Source organism: Diabrotica undecimpunctata, chromosome 6 (genome assembly GCF_040954645.1).
Source record: "Diabrotica undecimpunctata isolate CICGRU chromosome 6, icDiaUnde3, whole genome shotgun sequence".
In the NCBI taxonomy this organism is placed as follows: domain Eukaryota; kingdom Metazoa; phylum Arthropoda; class Insecta; order Coleoptera; family Chrysomelidae; genus Diabrotica; species Diabrotica undecimpunctata.
In genome coordinates this window covers 89,870,331-89,876,858 of record NC_092808.1, presented here as the reverse complement: position 1 = coordinate 89,876,858, position 6,528 = coordinate 89,870,331, and the positions used below count along the sequence as shown (strand labels likewise).

The 6,528-nt window shown below is 32.3% G+C and overlaps 2 non-coding genes across 2 annotated transcripts; both read right to left on the bottom strand.

Annotated features, from left to right (window-relative positions):
* Positions 1–331: 331 nt before the first annotated feature.
* Positions 332–404, bottom strand: TRNAA-AGC (transfer RNA alanine (anticodon AGC)). The gene has a single exon. It is a non-coding gene; the product is annotated as a tRNA-Ala (tRNA).
* Positions 405–3,693: 3,289 nt separating this feature from the next.
* On the bottom strand, positions 3,694–3,766 carry TRNAA-AGC (transfer RNA alanine (anticodon AGC)). The gene has a single exon. It is a non-coding gene; the product is annotated as a tRNA-Ala (tRNA).
* Positions 3,767–6,528: the final 2,762 nt, after the last annotated feature.

The window sequence follows — 6,528 nt, the reverse complement described above, 5'->3', positions numbered from 1 at the left end:
TAATAGCAACACTGTTTAAAAGTCATACCTACTCCATCGAGATGGTGACTGCCTCTCACTTCTATTCAAACAATTAAGTGTTATCTTTGTTCCACATACTGAATAACGTATACGGTAGTTGAAAATTTGCCGAATCTGTATATATAAATATATATATTATATATATATATATATATATATATATATATATATATATATATATATATATATATATATATATATATATATATATATATATATATATATATATATATATTTATGTAATATATAATATATATATTTATATATAATATTGAAAAACAAGAAAAACTTGTTAAAAAAACAAAAAGTTTGGAGGCGCCGGGCATCGATCCCGGTACCTCTCGCATGCTAAGCGAGCGCTCTACCATCTGAGCTACGCCCCCTTGATAACTTTTTATGACATGTCAAATGTAGCGATTGAAATTTTGGTTAGGTTGTTTTTTTTTGTAAAACATTTTTTTCCGTTTAACTTTTTATTATATAGATATCTAGATATTATTTTGAATAGGATTAAACCGCAATTTATTGTAATGAATATTACATTTTATATCTGTTTTGCCATTTCAAAACTGTGGTTTTTGTTTACTTTATTTATCTTTATAAGTACTCACTAATCAAAAGCTATTTTCATACTAGATGCCCATAGTTCTCTCATAGAATTTAAAAGAAATTATGTGAAACAAAACTTATCGTATCTTATGATTAATCTCAACTCTATGGATTTAAGTTGTATATTTTATTAAATATTTTAAAGTACCTACAGTATAGCTCAAAATAAACAGTACTGAACTTGTAATTATTTTATTGTTTTAAAAACTACATATTATTGACACTTTATAACATGTTCTAAATGAACTCCTCCTCTTTCTTACCGATATTTCAGATTTTTTGTAATATTATGGAATAAAGGTTGTCTCAAGTCCGCGAAGAAGGCTATAACGGCATCCTTTAACTCATTGACGGTTTGTGATGCCCGTTTAAAAGCGGCAGTTTTAGTTATGCCCCAAATGTATGCGCCTGGAGATGTTAAGTCTGGAGAATGTGCAGGATAGGGGAAGTCAGTAAATCGTGAAATGAATTTGTTTGGAAAATGTCCCTGAAGAAATTGACGAACTGCGACAGCAGTATGGCAAGTTGCCCCATCCTGCTGGAAAATTACGTACACGACAAAATTGACGTAGATCAGGGTTGAAGCGTGTTAAAATCTATATATACCTCTGTTGATTAGTGTGACTTGCCTACCATTTTATTCGATAAAGTATGGACCAATGATTTCGTGTCCCGAAACTGCACACCAGACACTCACTTTTGCGCTATGTAAAGGAACTTCTTGAACTTCATCTGGTCTGGCAAAGCCCAGAAATCGATTTGTGCAACGATTTACATGGCCTGACAAATGAAAATGTGCTTCGTCTGAAAACCATACATTTTTCAAAAATTTAGGATTTTCATACTGCAATGCAAGAATTCTGGCACAACATTCCACTCTACTGTGATAATCCCTGGGACGTAATTATTGATGTACCTGAATCACATACGAAAATGCACCCAGCTCCTTCAGGATTCTTTGCAAGGAAGTTCGTTTTAAGCCAAGATGCAACGCTGTTCTTGTCTGGCTGGCTATCGGATATTCCAAGATTCGCTCAAAAACACGTTCATGGTTATCGTTGTTGGTAACTGTCATAGGACGCCCTGTGTTTTCTTTTCGTTAGCACAATACATTATCCGTATTTCTAAACTTTTCAACAACCTTCAAAATTACAGTATTACTTGGAAAACGTTTACTAAACCGTTGTGTGAATTGATCGCACACGTATTGCAGACTTGCAGTATTACGTCGGCCGATTCCGTATGAGCGAAAGTAATGCTCCACAAGAAACATTTTCTCCTCTGTACTTAACACCATTTTTAACAATTAGGCTTTAATAATTAATTGTTTAAGGATTATTTGACAGGTCTATAATAGTTTATTTGAATATGACAGCGCGCACAAAGAGACATCTATGCTTCAATTTTAGTACTGTTTATTTTGGGCAATACTGTATAAGTCTAAAATAGTTTTGATTAGATGAATTAAAAATAGAACCAGTGGCGCACCTAGAATTTTCCTGTGGTGGGGGTTTGGTTAAGCACCGAAATTTTTTTTATGCTACCTTTATTTTGAGTCCTTAAAATTTGTAGCAGTGTCGGAATAGTGCCTTGGTGGGGGGGTTAACCCCAAACTCGCCCTGGGTGCGCCACTGAATAAAACATTAACAATAACACAAGAATCCCTTTGGATAAAGTAATGATAGCATGTGAGTAGTCTTAATATAATGCGTGTCAATGCTACACGCTAGGTACACGTTATATCATAATAGCAAAACCCCCAGTTTACATTATCAAGGAACTGAAAAAAAAAACACTGGATCCAGATCTGATGAATAGTGTGGATTTTCCAGAGTTCGTAGTTTAATTTAAACCATTTCACGGAATATTAGAACGAACCGATCTGTTAGGCCCCTAGTAAATCTGAAAAATAAGAGTGTAGTTTTATAATATTTAGGTTGTGATTCGGTGCTTTCTAAACTTTTCTTGTACCTATATTTTTTACAACGCTTATTTGTTGCTTTCTGTTTTCAATTCTGTATATTAATAAAGTAGTTTTAAACCATAGATTATAGTTATACTATCCACACTGAGTGAAATTTGTGCCCTAATTACACAGGATCACCCTGTGCAAAATAATATGGATATTAAGGTACAATTGTAGTAAAAGAGTAGACGGACCAGGCTTTCCAATTTTTAATGTACAGAATATAATATATATACAAACAACACAGTTTATTAGGGCTGCAGTCAGTAGGTTTGGCCGGGATGTTATAGAAACACTCTTTTGACTTTTGGTCGAGCTTTCGGAATTCTTTTATTCCTACTTCAAGACACTGTAATTAGAAAAATGTGTAAATATTTACAACATATCTCAAATTGTCATTACAACTTTATAGTCGTTGAGATTATAATTGTTGAACCGTTGAGCCCTAATAAACTGTGTTGTTTGTTTATATCGACAGTCAATAATATCCAGTATTTCTTATATATATATATATATATATATATATATATATATATATATATATATATATATATATATATATATATATATATATATATTTATATAGTGTGTCAGTGTATATCAGTGGTGTCACAGCAATATTAGTATTGCCGGAACGCACTTTCTAATAAAAGTTACGTCTGCAATCTGAATATTTTAAAATGTATTTGCTGCATTTGATTAATTCAAAAATATTTGAATTCTGAATTATTGCTTTTTTATTTTATTTTAATTGTAAGAAAAGAAGACAACGTAGCCTAATATAAATGTTGTGGAGAGACAAACGTAACCATTTATTGTAAAATTAAACCACACAATTATAATAAACCAGTTTTACTATTTACATGACAATATAACAGAGATATAACAGACAAAATTACAATATCTGAACATATTAATTTAACTTTAAGAAAGTGAGTTTAAAAAGTTAATTAATGTACAAAAAATGAACATTTTTTTTCTTATCCATTAAACAGTTGATAGTATTTAGGCAACTTGAAAGGTTAAAGAAAATAATTAGTGTCAACTACAAATAATCAAATGAGGAAGTATGTATATTGAAAAATAAAAAAAACTTTTGGAGGCGCCGGGCATCGATCCCGGTACCTCTCGCATGCTAAGCGAGCGCTCTACCATCTGAGCTACGCCCCCTAATACCTGTCGACTGAACTGGTACTTGAGTTTTTATGATACCTACCTACGTGAATTTAATAGATATAATTTCAAGATTTCAATAAATGATTAAATATTATCTGATTTATTTATTTTTTCAGAAAATGCGTACTTTAAAAAATATCGTACGATAACTCCAAGATGGCAGATATAGATTTTTAACCAAATGGAACACATGAATTACTTATTTCCCATTTACCTACGTCTTGATAATTAGAAAGTAATCGAAAACCATTTCACCGTTCAATTTACTAGTATAAAAAAAATGGTGCTTTACCTACTTTGGTTTAAAATGTCCGGCCTTAGCAAATTTTTGGGTAACTGCATGACAGTAGTTTTCAGTTTTGATAGAAGTAGTTGTCAGTATTATAATCGTTTAAATTTCATTAACTGCATATCAGAATCCATATTTGCCGCACATATACCAAGAGACAATTAATAAAATAGAAACAAAGTTTCGCGAACTTGGATATGTAAGACCGATGAAAAAGCAGCTGCGAATGCTATAACTGATGATAACAAATTATATATAATACCGAAGTTTAAGGAAAATCCATATACTTCTAGTCAAAAAGCACTCGATGTTCGCCATTCATCGATTATTTGAACACTAAGAGAAAATAGAGCTTGGGAAGACGATTCTGATAGGTGAACTTATTTATCTGAGCAAATTATGGCAATATTAGATAACAATGTAACATGCTTTCTGATTACTGCACTTAACGGTCATACTACTCGTCAAAATTGACGATATTGGTCTAGGGAAAATCTTCACTGGATAACAGAAGAACATACGCATGGTCCTGAATAGGTTATTGTTTAAGCAAAAATGATCATTATAATGGATCCCTTTTTGGTTGATGGCAATTTAGATGACCATAATTATTTAACAATGCTCTAAATTAATGTCCTGATCCAGCAAACTCACAAATTCCAGCTAATATGATGTTAGCTGGAATTTGTGAGTTTGAGATAATATACGACGAATAACTTCTATTTAATATTAAGATACTGCTTAGACGTTTGAACATATTCTACATTAATAAAAATTTTCACTGACAAAATCGACAAAATTCTTAAATCAAGATTGTCCGATCAATCAATTACAACATTCCAAATGAACAAGACAGAGTTTATGAAATTCCTTGCGCAGACTGCACCCGATCTTATGTAGGCCAAACAAACTGTAAAGTCCAAAATAGGATTTATGAACATTTACGTTAGCAATTTTGCAGACTGCATCCGATCTTAAGTAGGCCATACAAACTGTAAAGTCCAAAATACGATTTATGAACATTTCCGTTAGCAATTCTGATTCAATTTCAGCTCTAGGCCAGCACCATGTTCATACAGGTCACAAAATTGATTTTGAAAACTCCAGAACCATGGCCCCCATCCGCTTCTATAAATCAAGAATTATCCGAGAATTAGCAAGTCATAGAGATTAAAAAAAAAACAAATTAACTCAATAAAAGAGCTGACGGCATCCGGTTATCTTCGTCATGGAGACCTCTCATAAAGAAAATATCGTCCGCTGCACCTACCAATCAAAATTCCGCGATTAGAAATCTTCGCGCCTACCCCCACCGAAACCACGTAATCATCAACAGTATAAGTGATCAGTCCGCTATCCCCACTAGCAGTAGTGCAGTTACTAGTAAACAGTGTAATAGTATCTAGGGGCTCAGGAGACTAAGACCCCGGAAGGCCCGAAGAACACATCAGAGAGGATGTCTTCTTCAGGGATGCAGTAATATTCGACGCGGTTCAACCCGCAAGCCTGGTGAGTTTAGTTATTAATTTTTATAATATGTAATATTAATCCTTTAGACTTTATTTTATAATAATATTAAAGTTTTAGCCAGTTGCTGTGCATAATAATAATGAACACATTAATGAGAAATACAAAAGGAATAAATAACCCTACAACGGGCCAAATTCTATAAACAGTAATAGAATCCTTAATGTATGCTGGCGACATAGTACCTATTTACCGCGGATTCAAAGACTAACACTATGGGTAGAAAACACAGAAGAAAATAAAGTTTGACGCGAAAATAGGTAAGCAATGATGACTAATGGAAAAGCAACCAAATAAGTATAAAATGCGCTGATCGTAAACGACAAAAACATAGACTTAGAAATAAGAATATTAATATTATCAAAAAAGGGACAAACTATACCATACAGTAGCTTCAATTCTAGAAAAAGTAGACCTAATAGATGAAGATAAAATATAGAATAGAATAATAATACCGACGTTTCTTCCGAGCCCGGACTGTTTCCATGTTACCGACCAATAGAAGAATTTGCAAAACTCTATTAAGCACAAACCTTAGCGGGTACAAAAATTGCCCTAATTGATTTTTGGTCTCGACACCTAGTAAAGAAAAAATTCGCTCTAGGTGGTTTTTAAAACTAGATTATATAATCTACAAATAACTTATCATTAAGTCTTTAGCATATTTACTGTAAAATAAAAATAAATCTAAAAGTTAATATTATCGCTAACAAAATAAAACTACTTGGTATAGTTATAAATATTTGAAAAAAAAATTAAACCTTATTCACCTAATTCACATCACAAATTGTGTCTAAAATCAATAGGTTTTAGTCAAAATACCACATAGTTAAGAAAAACGTGGTTTCCGACCCCTTTTGCAATTATAAAGAGAGATACACGCAAAAAAATTCTTGAAAAATGTTCTTGAAAAGAGTTTGCTTATTTGTATTATTTGATT